The sequence below is a fragment of the Lotus japonicus genome, chromosome 3 (assembly GCF_012489685.1).
Source record: "Lotus japonicus ecotype B-129 chromosome 3, LjGifu_v1.2".
In the NCBI taxonomy this organism is placed as follows: Eukaryota; Viridiplantae; Streptophyta; class Magnoliopsida; order Fabales; family Fabaceae; genus Lotus; species Lotus japonicus.
Window position 1 is genome coordinate 18730813 of NC_080043.1, and position 15342 is coordinate 18746154.

The 15342-nt window shown below is 38.1% G+C and overlaps 1 long non-coding RNA gene across 1 annotated transcript; it reads left to right on the forward strand.

Annotated features, from left to right (window-relative positions):
* Positions 1–6584: 6584 nt before the first annotated feature.
* Positions 6585–15084, forward strand: LOC130746042 (uncharacterized). The gene is made up of 7 exons (XR_009021997.1): positions 6585–6717; positions 7617–8450; positions 8541–12037; positions 12417–12572; positions 12652–12692; positions 12970–13359; positions 13547–15084. It is a non-coding gene; the product is annotated as an uncharacterized LOC130746042 (long non-coding RNA).
* The last annotated feature ends 258 nt before the right edge of the window (positions 15085–15342 follow it).

The window sequence follows — 15342 nt, forward strand, 5'->3', positions numbered from 1 at the left end:
ATTATTAAGGTAAGACAAAATTATGTGTTCACATAAGGATATAAGCTTAATAGTTAAAAATTTCATATGATTTGAATTTTAAGATATATCACTTATTGTCTATATCCACTACTGTCTTGTCATAAATGCAAGTCAAAGTCACAAGATAGTCTGCACAAGAGAAGAATGATAGATGCAAGTCAAAACCACAAGACAGTCTGCACAAGAGAATAATGATAAATACAAGTTAAAGCTACAAGACAGTCTGCCCAAGAAAAGAACCTACTGACTGAATGCATTCATCATCTAGCTCAAGCTGACCAGTGAGAAACTTCGTCTAGAGAATGAGCGTCATTTTTCAACTGACAAAATATCTCTGACAAGCTTAGAGAGGAAGTCATGTGCAAAACTCACGTGATACTCTATAAAGCACATTGTCCAAGGGAATGAGTACAATATTATCACGATCAAGTTTCCATATTCTCTCTTCTGAAGAAAGGAACAAAGTTAAAGCGCTACCAACCAGCTGACAAGATACATCTTTATGGTAACAAGCCTCAGTCAAGCAGTACCATGCATTAAATGAACCTGACAAAAGGATTGTTTGATCCAACAGCTAGAACTTGTTGTGCTCTACATACTCCAACGGCTATAATCATCCAAAGAAGCTTTTGAAGTATAAAAAGGAGGACTTGAAGATTTTCATAATAGAGATTCATCAACGCAAAAACTTATTTTATGACCTAGGAATTTCCTTCAAGCAAAAAGTGAGAAATTCCCCACATCGTCTGAGAGAGGAAATCTTAAGAGTCAAATCTATACTTCTCACTCTCTCTAGATCCAGAACTAAAAGTATTTCTTAGAGTCAAATCAACTTCAGTACTTTGTAGTTCCTGAGCCCCGAAACTTTCTACTACCACTCTTGCGAGAATAGAACTTTGTAGAAGGAAATAGGGGTGAGCATCGGGCCTATTTCGACCCGGACCGAAAAAAACCGAGCCCAAAAAAATGAATTCGGGCAGACCGGTTCGGATGGCCAGACCCGCGGGTGGGAAAAGAAGGGTCCACACGGGTATATACGGTCGGGCCCGGGTGGGAAAATAAAATCCCTCGGAACCCGGCCCAACCCGAAGTGTTTTTTTTTTGTTTTTTTATTTAGTCAGAACCTGAAGTAAGGCCCAATATTTGCTTCTTTTTGTTTTATTAAGGCCTAATATTAACAACCCAAGCAATAACAGATGACCCAATAAAAAAAATCTGATCTCAACTAGTATAAAGCCTTATTATTAACCCTAATTCTAAAAACCCTAGCTTTCACCTTCTTCCTCACCAGGTGCACGGCCGCCGCCGCCACCACTAAAACCTACTCTCATCAGGCCACCTCCGCCACACCACGCCGTCGCCGTCCATGCCTGTTCATCTTTATCATCAATCGTCCCTTGTCGTTCCAGATTCGAGGCCAACTTCGTCGATCCCGCGCTGTTCCATGCCAACAGGCCACCTCCGCACCACCACGCCACCGCCGTTCCATGGCTGTTCATCTTTATCATCAGTCATCCTTCGTCGTTCCATATTCGAGGCCAGCTTCGTCGATCTCGTGCCGCCACCGCGCCGTTCCATGCCAGCATGTCTGTTCATCTTTGATTTTCTCTTTCTGGTTAACCACCCGCTCCAACCCACCCGAACCGCCCTTTTACCCGCGCCACCCGAACCCGCGCCACCCGATCATGACCACGGTCGGAATCGGTTCAGGAAAATGGTCTTTTAAACCCGAGCAAACCCGGTACTGTTCACCCGAACCCGATCCGACCCACCCGATGCTCACCCCTAGAAGGAAATAATCTTGAGAAAGATTGTAGGAGAAGTCCTTGATAATTCTTAGTTTAGGAGAAGTCATTGCGAATACTTGGTTAGCCGTTTAGGAGAACTTCTTGATAATACTTGTAAATGACAAGTTCTTGAAACTCGGTGGCTAGTGAAATCTTGGTAAAGTGAAGGACTAGATATAGCCCCCTATCATTTAGGGGTGAAGCATAATAAAAAGATTGTATCTCTATGTTTACTTTTCTACTCTTTTATATGTTGCACCAAACGATTGCGAAAAAGATTTTGAAACTAATACTCTTTTAAAAAACCAAGTTTTAGAATAACACAATTCAAATCCCCCTTTTTATATTATTTTATTACATCTCACATTGTACAGTTATCCAAGATTAGTTGTAATCAAAGTCAAGAGTCATCATAAAAAGTACAAACACCAACACCAGAGACAAATATATCACGAGCAGTCATATAAAGCCAATAGTGGTTGAATAATTGGGTTTGTAACATAAAATTATTTTCATCTACAATAGTGAATTGATGAATCAACTTTTCTTTTGTAAACAAAAATGGGTTTGGCTTTTGTCACATGGTGTTTGCATTTTTATGGGTTAGAATCTCAAGAATATTCATTCTGGACTCAAACGGATAAAGGTGGATGATGAAGATGAAGATGATGAAGGTGGATCAGTGGATGATGAAGGGTTTAATTTATTGATGAAGGTTTTTGTGATTTTTATTTTTTAATTAATTATTAATTATAAATGTAGAAAATTAAAAAAATTAAAAATGACACGTGGCGTGCCACTCGGCACCCTCACCGGAGCAGTGAAGACTAAAGACAAATTTGATGCTATCAAAGGGACAAGGATTAAAATAATTTTTGAGGATGGACTAAACACGAATGACCTTATAAAGACAGTATCCAATTTGATGATTAACTCTTTAGAATTGAATTAAATTGATTAAAATTGATATGATATTTAGAATTGAATTCACTTTTGTATAAAAGTAGTAAAGAACAAAAAAAACTCTATCATCTTGTTGTGTATAAAATTCAAAATATTATACATAAAAATGATAATGTATTGAAATATTTATTTTTAAAACAACGATTTATTTTTATATACAAACCCTTTGATCCAAAATCGGTTCAATTTAGTTCGAAATTGTTGAAAAAGTAGTAAATTTCTTTGGTGCTTATAAATACCTCCATATGAGACAATTATTTTTGAGCTGAGAGCATCTACATCATGGTGAGACTAACTTTTTCAATTGCGGTTTTTTCGATCCACAAAACTTAAGCCCAAGACTTTACTTAAGAAGAATTAAATATGTTCAAGTTGAAGTTAGCACTCTAAATCAAATATTCTTTTCTTACACCGTTGCCCGGGCAAAGATAACACCGTGGCGATGTCCACTAAGCCAATCCTTCCCACTTATGAACAAGCTTCACGTCAAGTCATCAACCTTGACAAGTCTATGCTCTCTTGTAGCCGATATGTGCCTGTAAGTTGCTTCCATGAGCTTAAACAGTTGTTAAATATAAAGGCGGTGGAGTGTTATGACAAATATCTGGGTCTTCATACCATAATTGGTAAGTCCAAAACCCAGATTTTTTAATTTTGTCAAGAACTGGTTTTGGAAGAAGCTTAAAGGTTGGAAGAAGAAGTCTCTCTCTCTCTAGCCGGGAAAGAAATCCTAGTTAAGGCGGTTGCCCAAGCTATCCCTTCCTACGTTATGTCTTGCTTCTTATTGTCGGGTGGTATTTGGTCACAGATTGAAGGAATGATTAGCCGCTTCTATTGGGGAGGCGATGACACCGAGAGGAATGCATTGGCTAAGTTGGAATTCTTTGCGTAAGCCTAAGGATCATGGTGGACTTGGTTTCCGAGATTTCAAAAGGTTCAATATGGCTTTTGTTACCAAAAATTGGTGGCGCATTATGTCCCACCTAAACTCTTTGCTTGGGAAGGTTTATAAGTCTGTTTATTTCCCATGTAGCACAATTCATGACGCAAAGAGGGGGTTTCGACCCATTTATGCGAGGACTAGCATCCGTTATGGGGTGGTCTTTGAGAAGGGAGGGAAGTGGAATGTTGGAGATGGCAGAACTATCAAGGCATGGACTAAAAAAATGGGTGCCTGGAGATGCCTCTTTGGTGTATAGTGAAGAGCTGGTTCATCAATTGGGTATTAACCATGTCTGTGATCTTATGCTCCCTGGAACTGTGGTTTGGAATAAAAGCTTTAATTGAGTTCATTTGTTGCCCACCTACGATTCATGCTATCTTGGCGATCTGTTTATCTGTTGTGCCACATGTTGATTGTTTTTATTGGCCCTTGTCTGCTGATGGACGATATACTTCAAAATCGGGCTATCAATTCCTCTGTATGTCCTCCAACAGTGATGCATGTTTGATTTCAGGTGTGACATCCTTATCGCGTGCTAGTTGGAAGAAGTTGTGGAAGGCTGAAGCTCTCCCTAGGTGTCGTGAAACTTGGTGGAGAGCTTGTCGTGGTGTGCTCCTTGTTCGTGAAAAGCTTCATGCTCGTGGCCTGACAGCGGACCTGACCTTCCCTTCGTGTTTAGGAACGCCTGAAATCGTGCAGCATGCGCGTCCTGTTGTGCGATCAATTTGGTTTGCGAGTCCCCTGGGCTCCGTTTGCAGCAAGAACGACCTTTCCATGATTTTCTGCAAGATTTTATGCAGGTGGCCGACGCTGAGGTTCTGGTGACTTTTCTTGGGCTTCTCTATGCGGTCCGAAAAACTCGCAATGAGCTGATGATCCAGTTAGCTACGTCGACGGTGGACAAGATCCTTCAGCGCGCGAGCTCTTTACGTTCGTTGTCGGAGGTCCCTTTAGCTTAACCTCGTGAACTCCCTGCTGTATGGTCGAGACCTCAGCTTTGTTCTTTCAAGATCAATTTTGATGCTGGTGTGACACATTCAGGAGAGGCTGGGTTTGATTTTATTGCTCGTGACTGTCATGGTGAAGTGCTTGCATCCACATTGAAATTCTGGTTCACGCACATGACAGATGTCGAACCAAATGTCTAAAACATCTGGCACAACGTACAACAGATAACAGCAGAAGTGCAACACAGTATTAAACCAGCAAAATAATAAGGAAGAACACAGAAAATTGGTAACCCAGTTCGGTGCAACATCACCTACATCTAGAGGGCTTCGGCCCGAGAAAGATAATCCACTATTATAGAGAATCAAGTACAAAAAGGTCTTAATTGAACTGCCTCAGTTCACTGCCTTTCTACCTATTCCTACCCGTGGTTTATTACTTAGGTCTCCCCCTAAGTATGAGAACCCCGTCTCACTTTCTCACACACAATCACTACCACAGTGATTGAAACAATAAACAACAAAATAAAGATGAAGAGATTACAACTCAACTAAACAAACCAACTCTATGCCATATGATTATCAATGGAGGCAGTAGAGTGGTGTACAAATAACACAATAAGGACTCACAACCACAAACCCTATAAACACCACCAAACGGTGCCAAACGCACACTTAGCAACTAGGGCTAACACTCCTTAAATAGCCGTTCTTCAGCAGGCCTTGATCTTCAATGGGCTTGCACAAAAATAGAGTCCTCAAACAGATCTGGAACAAATCTTTTTAAAACAGTAACAAATCTTATCAAATAAGATTTGAACAAAAGATAACAACTTTCACAATTTAAACAAATCAAATCCTCTTCAACAGATTTGATTCCACTATAATATATTCTAGATAGCACACAGAAACTTCTTCAACAACCCTAGGTTGAATACCACGTAATCAAAGCACAGCTTCACATATAACTTAGCCAACTCATATGAGATTCGTAGGGACACATGTCATAGTCAAGATGTTACAACATCGTGTCTGACATGTTGGCACACACATACATTAGCTAAGATGCAGACAACCATAACAAAGGAACAACACACTTGTTGCTGGTTTGGTCCGGTGCACTCTCCTACGGTGGCTAGGCGCTTTGCTTTCGGTGGGCTCTCGGTTTGGCTAGGAACCTTGGTTTCCGCCGGGTTGTGTTCGAGATGGATTGCATGGCTTTGCTCGAAGCTTGGAACCGTGAGGATGATTTTTCTATTTTAGATTCTCTTATAGTGGATTGTCGTTGTCTTCGTTTTTTGATGTTTTTAATCTCCTTTTTGTTAGCCGATCAGGAAACTGTGTTGCTGATGACTTGGCTAGTTTGTCTCTTAGTTAGGTGAGGTTGTTTCATGTTTGGATTAAGAAGGTTCTTCAACAACTTATTAGCATTGTCCAATCTAATGTAGTGGCAGGTGCCACCTGTTTCTTCATTATTGAATGAAGTCATTTAAAAAAAAAACTTTTACCTTAAATCAACTCAACATGTGAACATCCCCACAAGAGGTGTGCATCTTGTGCAGCTTTGATGCAAAACTGCATCACACCACTCAACTCAGATCATTAGATTTGACACCCCAATCATTAGAAATGTCACCCCACTTACGGAAACTCAGTTTCCGAAATATTTCGGAAATAAGGTTTCCGAAGCACTTTTTTACTCAAAAGTGTGGTTTTTTACTCAAAAGTGTGGTGCTAGATGTATTTTGAACTAAAAATCACGAATTAATTTCGGAATCTAAGATTCCGAAATAATTCGGAACTTGAAAATCCGAAAATTAGGGGTGTGAAATCTAATGGTTGGGGTGGCAAATCCAGCTCTCCTCAACTCATAGTAAAATTACACACACCACCTATAGTTATGATTTATTTTCCCTCATGCCACTCATCACTCAACCCTAAATACCAATCAATCCAACCCCCCATTTCGCAGTCTCTCTTGTGTGCGCCGCCAGCTCCCAACCCACAGTCTCTCCCCCATCTCCCTTTTTGTTCTCTAGGTTCATCGCAAATCTGGGTACGTCTCTTTGGTCATTGCTCGATCTCTCTTTGGTAGCTGCAACCATTGCTTTATTTCTAATAATATGCAACCTGAGTCACTAAAAATAGTAATTTGAATGAATCTGTAGGATTTGATTTGTGCAATCATGAAATTAAATGTTATTTGTTTAGATCTAATCATAAGATGTTGATCAGAACCAGATCCTTGTTATCTGAGCCTTTTTTTATTGTCTTTTCATGCCCTTTGTGTAAGAGACAAGAAGGACTAGTCTACTTAGAAAGTTAGATGCAGTAGCTTTGTGGTGTTTAATATTGATATCATCAAGTGATTAAGTCCTAAATAATCTGAGCAAACTTGAGTCTTAGTAATTAGGAAATTTCCTTGTATATATGTAATGCTATATTTTTAAATTTTCTCTTTTAATTCACCTGTTTTGTTACTTTTGTGATAACTCGCGTGCTTTCTTGGTTGCTGTCAAAGCTTTTGGGTGAATTATTTACCTTCTTATCTTAGATTGGAAGCAAGTGTTTTTAATATTAGGCTATTGGTTATCGTAATTAAAATTAGTTTTGTGTGTTACTATGCTTATGGTAGTTATATGGATGTTGTCAGACTTTTTGGGTGAATTATTACTTAGTCTTTCATCATGGTTGGGCTGCAAGGTGTTTAATGTTGTTGGGTATTGGTTGCCTTAATTAAGCTTACTAGCTTAGCTTTATGTGTTGGTATGCTGATGGAAGTTTTATATGGCTTCTATAAGAATCTTTTTGGGTGAATTATCTAGCCATTCGATATCCTTTGTTGAAATCTTTGCGAGCTAGACATTAAGTTGTATGTTTTTTTTCCCCATGTCATGTCTTGTTTTGTTATTTTGAATTTACTAATGTAATGCCCTTGACAATGCCTTTTTTCAGTTGGATTCTATGACGTCAAATGCTGGATGACCCTTCCTCTCTCAAGCCTTGCATCAGTAGACAAACAAAATTGCACAGTTAATTGTGGATGGGTTTGAAGAATTTTTTGAAGGTCTTATTTGCAATACTATGCTGACTGCAACGAGTCTTATCAGAAAGTCCGATAATGTGGTTTTTGCTAGAGGCAAGTAACATAACACAAAGCTGATTTCCATTTCTTCACTCTATCAGATTCCTTTCCATTCTTTCTTTCATGTGCAACCATAACATCATCATAACTATTTATTTGATATATTATCTTCAATAGTTCCATGTTTTGAAATATTGGTCTAATTATATTATTTTTCTTCTTCTTGCACTCAAGAATCTTGACAAGTTCATCAAGACACCACAAAAAATATGCAAAAGTTTTTTGAATTTTTAATTACAATGATTAAATTTTAGACAATATTACTAAAGGATTGAAAATTCAAAGCGCTAAATTACTATTTCTTATGAAAATTATGAATATTCTTGGTGGTGCTTGATGAACTTGTCAAGATTCTTGAATGTTAGAAGAAGAAAAATCATCTAATTTGACCAATATGTCCCAACCTGAAACTATTAAAGGTAAGATATCTAATAAATAACTATTATGAAGCTATGATTACACATGAAAGAAGAAATGGAAGAGACTTTGATGAAGAAATGAAAACCAGTTTTGTGTGATGTTTCTTACCGGGAATACATGGTCTGAGTTGCAAATCGGCTCACATCGGAAGCATCCCAAGGATCATAGAGTAATCTTACTCCTTAGTATCCCAAAGTATCCAATGACCTTTAAACAAGTCCACTGTAAGCGCTCCTTGCACACACTATTTTAATCTCATTCTCTCAATATTCTACGCAATCACTAACTAACTCGAGTGTCAGCGTCTCTTGTAGGTGGCACCGCTAGAGCTTGAAGTCTTTCATCACCTGTTTGGAATCATGATTTAATTTATGAGTTGTGTTGCATGATGACATTAAGAATAAGATGGCTTTCTGGGTAAATTTTGTACTTGTTGAAGATTCCAAGATGTCAAACTAAATGCTAAACTGAGCTCATGTGTTGCTGTTCTCCCTTTTCCTCTTGGAATTTTGGGCATTCCAACCGGTGATATCTTCTTTAAGAGTCCATCTTATCTCCATATCCAGTATTCATTCCCATCATTCCTCCAATAACAAACACTTGGTCCCCTCAATGGCCAGTCAAGGGGAGGCAATGCACCAAGTTTACCACCAAAACCAGATGCTGTCTACATGTGATATATGTCTATGTTTATGTTTATGGACCATCTTGATTAGGGATGGCAACGGGTAGGATCGGGCACGGGTTTTACAATTACCAAACTCAAACCCAAATCCCAGAACCCAAACCCAAACACAAACCCTTATGGGCGATAAAATGAAATCCATGCCCAAATTCATTGGGTTTCGGATTTACCCGAAACTCAAACCCAAACCCAAACCCATGAGTTACGTAGCAACTCAATCCAGAACTTACTTTCATATAAAAAAAAAGTGAAATTCATATAAAGAAAAAAAAAACAAATACTATTCATCATCCTCATCCATCACTAAAGTGAAACAACAATAGTTTAAAATTTACTTTCTCAAACAAACAAAAGTACAATTAATCATCAAACACTAGGAACAAAGTTTATAAATATATATATATATATGTATGAGGGTTTTTTTGTAATTTTATGTTTCAGGTATCTTTGGGTTCGGGTTTGGGCACGGATTTAACTAATACCAATTCCAAACCCATAAATGGCTACAGTAACGGGCAAAACCCAAACCCAAATCCAGTCAACTTGGATTTTGCCCGTCAAATTGGATCGGGTTCGGGCGGGTACCCATGGGTTTGGGCAAAATTGCCATCCCTAATCTTGATGTTAGAGCATCTCTAATGCATAGTTGCTAGTTGGGTTGCTTAAAAACTATTTCGGTGGGTTCAGACTGACACATAGGATTTAAGCAACCCAAGCAGAATTCGCTCCAACCACGGTTGCTTAGTTTACTTTTAGTTGGGTCTCATTATACTTCTTATATTTATATTATTTGAAGGTAATGACACTATACAAGGTACATGAATGAAGAGAAAATATGACTTTTTAGTCAAAAAGTAAGGAGAGAGAAAATAAGCAACCGTTGCTTAAATAAGCAACCGTTGCTTAAATTTAAGCAACCCAACTGTCACGTCATGTTGCTCTAGTGGTGCTCCAAAATAAGTAACGTTGCTTAAGTTGCCAACTGGATTTAAGCAACCCCATTAGAGATGAGATGCTCTTAGAAATAAGAATGTCACTAGTTTAATAGGTAAGAAGATGTAAGAGATGTTCGGGGTTTGAGCTTATTAGTACTATATACCTCAACTGGGAAAGATGGATCAGATAAATTTTGTTGGGCTCTCTTTATTTTACCATGGTCTATTTGGCTGATGGGAATTTTTTATTTTGGTTATAATTTTCATGGGCTGCCATTCGACCAAAAAAAAACCCCACTGATAAACATTGGAATTGTTTTATACTTTGTAGCATTTGCAAATGAATGTATAAGGAGTGATCTACTGAAAAAAGAATGTAGAAGGAGTGCATTGATGTGACGCAATTTTTGAAAATAAAAAAGGGGAGAAAGTGTATATATATGCTTGAGTGGAAGGCATAATATTGAGGGGGAGCAATTGTGAAATATATTAAGTTTTGTCATCATAAAAATGGGGAGAATGTTAAAGCAAAACTTATGAGGTATCCCCTTAGGTTTTAATGTCTCCAAAACTTAATGGTACATTTGTATATTTGACAAGGTGTGTTGAGTATTTCAGGCTATAAGTGTTAAACATAGGTACAAACATGTAACTAAGCATCCACAAGAAAAGTGTATATAAAGAGATAGTCATATGAGCATTAGAACCGAAGCTAAGTGTCTATCATATCGAGTATTAAGAAAAAAGTATTCAAGTGAAGAAGAGAAAGAATGAAGTTGTGGAGCGATAGGTCTAGCATACAGAACATGAGTAGTTCCTACCGCGAAGTAGTAGCGTCTAGAGCATGTTAAGAGTGTGGGGCTAAGGAGAAACATCTAAGTCTTAAGCTGAGTGTATGAAGTGTACTAAAGCGTCTGAAGCATACCACATGTCTTTCAAACGTATAAAAAGACCATCATCAATTCCACATCATTATCCACCCAAAGGGTGTGGATGTGTGATAAGTCATTAGAGATCAAATTCGAAATAGATTATTTTGATATCTTTATCATGATGCATCATTTAACCTGACGAATACTCAAGAAGAAATTCAAAACTAAGAAAGCTTGAGAGTACCCCTTTAGCCGAACGTATCCACATATAGGATGATGAAGATCTTCTCTCTCATTTAAGATCTTTCATTTGGGCAGATATAGCTCACCGCTCACCATTTGGGCAGATATGGTATGGCCATGGTTTCCTTTGATACTTGATTTTGCACACGACTTTGATGCAAACTTGTAGATATGGGCATTGGGAAGTCGTGCAGACACCTATACTTTACAAATGCAATGTGAGTGCTATCAACATGCAATGCCAAATTATGATAACAATAAGAACGTTGAAAAGTCACGTAAGCCAAATTATAAACAAGATAAATGCCTTGTGAACTTATTATGATTTTGTAAAGTAGAACAGACTCTGAACCCCCATTCCCACACCAAGCCACCACTAGTTGAAAATATTGAAAATATACTTATTACATTTTAACATCTATACTAGATACAAAGCACAAGCCCTTTAGAACGACAAAAATCCGACGTGTCTTTCTCTCAGCAGTCCTCCACGCGTCAGCATTCCAGGCAATGTGGATTTCTTATGTTTGTCCCACTTTTCAAATCGATCTGAACTCCAAAGTCACTAGCTGTGTGAAGAACCACTTTCCTTCCCCGTTTTTTCCCAGTTTGTCAGTAAAGTCAAGGAGCACGAATTCGACAAATTGGGAGAATCGAAACTCTTTTGAAATTCAAATTAAATCTCTTCTATCTCTCTATCTCTCTCTCCATATTTGTTTTCAAATTCTGGATCTCTCTCAAAATTCTTTCCTCTTCCTTATCACATCAGCGACGAGGCCGATGTGAGATCAGAACAAATTCAGCGAAACGATCCTCAAGACAGCGGCGTGCTGGTGCGAGATTCAGCGAACTCTTCTCGGAACTCTCCCTGACAGCGGCGTGCTGGTGCGAGACGTCGTCGACCTCCAAGACGGTGGCTTCCAGCGCTGACTGAAGCTTTGTCTTTATCCTGTTGGCCCGCGAGAGCACCGCGCTCCCTCCCCTCCAACTCATTGAACTGCGAAAGCGGAAAAACACTCTCTTGCTCGCTTGGCTACTCATCTGCCGTCCTCACTCGCAGTCTCCTCCATCCTCGAGTAAGTACTAGATTCTTTCCCTTCCTTTCTTTCTGTCTCCCCTTCTCTCTCAATGTGCATAATTTTGTATTGCTTTCCTTCTTTTCATTTCAATGTTTACCTATTTCACCCACTTCATTTGTTTATTTTCCCCCTCAGATTTTTTGTTCATAGGTCAACTTCAAGATCGAAAAAGAAATTAGTGATTAATGCTACCTATATCGTTCACAGAGCTTTATCATTTTATTCTCTTATGACTATGAATGAGAACCATGACATAGATTGTTATCTTAAACCTTCCCATGAACTCCAATGTCCTCTTTGTTCTTGAACAATGCATTTTTCTCATTTTTTTGTTTTGTTCTCAAACTTGCTAATTTCTTTGTTCTCATTTTTGCAGGGTTTTCCAGAGGAGATGGGCAGATTGAAAGCAATGTAATAGAAAATTGCAGATCAATGAACTGTGATAAGGAGGGATCTCGAAAATGGCACTATGGACTCCATCAGATATGGTCACTTCATGCTTTCTCAAACTGAACTTTTGTTGAAATTAGGGGTTTGTTTGTTTTATTTAATCTGCTGATATTCATATCTGCTATATTCTTTTGCTAATCATCTTGCATTTGCTTGGGCAGCCTGAGGATTTGTATATTTCAAGACTGAGAGATCAACGATGGTATGTTTTATTTCGAAGATGAGTATATTTTGTTGTTTTACGGGTCTTCATTAGTAAGTATAACTGCAGTGTTCTTCATTACTTTATATTTTTCTTTCTGCTACTTTACTTTTGCTCCTCTTATGCTTCATCTTTGTTGATTTGGGTTCTGATCAACTGTAGTGTTTATTTCAATTATTTTATCTTAATTCAAAGATTTTGGTTTGCCTTTATGGAGGGGAGTATGTGTCATCGAATCGAAGTATAATTTTGTTGTTCTTCCTCTTTGTTTTCATAGAACTAGGAGCTTGGAATAGAGGAGGCTAAAAGCTTCCGTGATCTTAACATCTTCATACTTTTGGTTCCAAATAAAACTGCAATACAGAAAACTCAGGAACCACCTAAGAAAAAAGACAAGACAGCAGCAGATGAAGTCTCTGTCAATGTCCAATCATATCTGGAAACTTCCACGCGAGAGATAACAGATGGCTAACACAGGATTTCCTTTACTATTGCTGTTACAGCTTCAAAATCAAAATAAAACTTGAAATGACATTTTATTCTTTTGATAATTATGTGTTCTTCCCTAATTGTCTAACAGATTCAAGGCTATTGGTTGTATTAACACTTTCGTTGATCGCTGCGGGAGATAACAGATGGCTAACACAGGATTTCCAGATTTTATGAGGTATGAAACGAATTTGGGGATTGGAAAATTCCTGCAAACGCTGGATTCCAAAATCTTGAATTTTAGGAGCTTTGAGTAGTATGATATGCTGTTAATTTCAGCAAAGGTAGAGATTTATCAAATGGATGAGGCACGGTTTGATTTTTTTTTTTAGTATTGCTAAACGAATTGCTGCTTCTTGGTGCAGGGATTATGCTATGGACTTTCCAGGGTTTGAACTTTCTCTCTCTATTTCTGTTTTATTTTTCATTATCTCACTGCCCAATCTGACTATTTTCTTTTTATATCAAGGATTTCAAATTCATGCTTCTGTTAGAGAATCTCTGATAAGAAAGTTTTAAAGTTTTACTTCATTTTCATGTTATTCTTGATCTGATGTGGAATGGGGTTAGTATAGTAAACAGGGGTTAATATATTAGATTGGTGGCTGAATGAACAGTTCTGGGTTCATATAATGAGGATAGGGACTTTGCTGAGTTCAATGGTATAGATGAAGCCATGCAACAACAGTTGTTATCAGGCCTCCGTACCTTCTTGAAAGTGTACTCAGCAATCTCCCTTGCAAAACTTGCAAGTTACATGGAAGTGGATGAACCCACCTTAAGGACTATCTTGACGACATATAAGCATAAGACACATGCTGTTGATAGCGATGGAAAAATTACATCAACTGCAGATGTGGATTTCTATATTGATGATGACTTGATTCATGTTGTGCAGTCTAAACCTGCCAAATGCAATGGTGATTACTTCTTGCGGCAGATTGTCAAGCTTGAAGGGGTGATCAATGAGATGGACGCAATAAAGCTGGAGTGAGTTGTTGCCTATTAGCACTTAAATTGACTTCATAAGTTATCCTTTTTGCTTCCCTGTTTTACTTTGATTATCAGGCTGAATTTTTCCTGAGGAGTCAGTGTGTTGTTTGGATGTGGAGGATGTAGTTAGCATTCTAAATGTAATTCTAATTTTTCTTAAGTTGTTTTATCTTAAGAAATAACCCATCCATTTATTGTTCCAAAAAAAAAATGCCCGAGTTAATGTTAAAACAGTTTTTTTAGATGTTCTCTTTATTTAACCACATGTAGAACTCTGTGTAGAAAAGCCGTGAGGAAATGGAAAGGAGAGACAATCAGACCTTAGGAGCTACAAGGACTTGATGGTCACTGAAAATATGACATCCAAGTTCCAACAAAGACATTGCATCAGGAAGCAAATCATTGCAGGAACTGGAGGAGGATTTCATGTAAGCATTGATCATTGGATTACAAGCAGATGACTGAGGTCAGCTTGCTGCCATGCAGATTTATGATGATGAAACTGCATTCTCTTGGTTAAGGATGAAGGAGTGTGTGCACCACTGTGATTTAGGGATGAAGGAGAAGGGAAGAAAATCTTGGGGGGTATAACATTGTTTTTTGTACCTTATGATAGAAGTACACCTGGCTTGAGACCATGAGTTTTACATTAATGTTCTCACTGTTGAGTGTTGAGCCAAAATCTCAAGTTTCTTGCTATGATTATCACAAAAATCTTGCAAGGCACAAGTGTTTTGCAATTTCCTCGGGCCTTTCTTCCTCCTCCTTATTTTTACTACTGCTCTCACTATTTGTGTTGACTGGCCAAGATGTTTTGTTTAATGTATGGAAGAGGTTCATTTTCATTTCAATTATTTTGTCTTAATTCAAAGATTTTGGTCTGCAATGACAGATACAAATATATGTATTACTTCTGTTCATCAACACTTATTTGTAGTTGCTTCAATCTGGAAACAAGAAACTTTATCAACGCGTCATTTTTGTGTTATATTCTTTCAAGATATAAATATGTTGTAAATGCCACCCAATTGACTGTGTAGAGAAAGGCTTTCGATATCAGCTGGCTTTTGCCTTTCCTCATCATCCCTTTTTTAGCCTACTGTTCTGGTTATTCTTTTTGTCTCATGTCCTTCGTGTCTGTAAATTTATTGGCGTCAATTTACTTCAC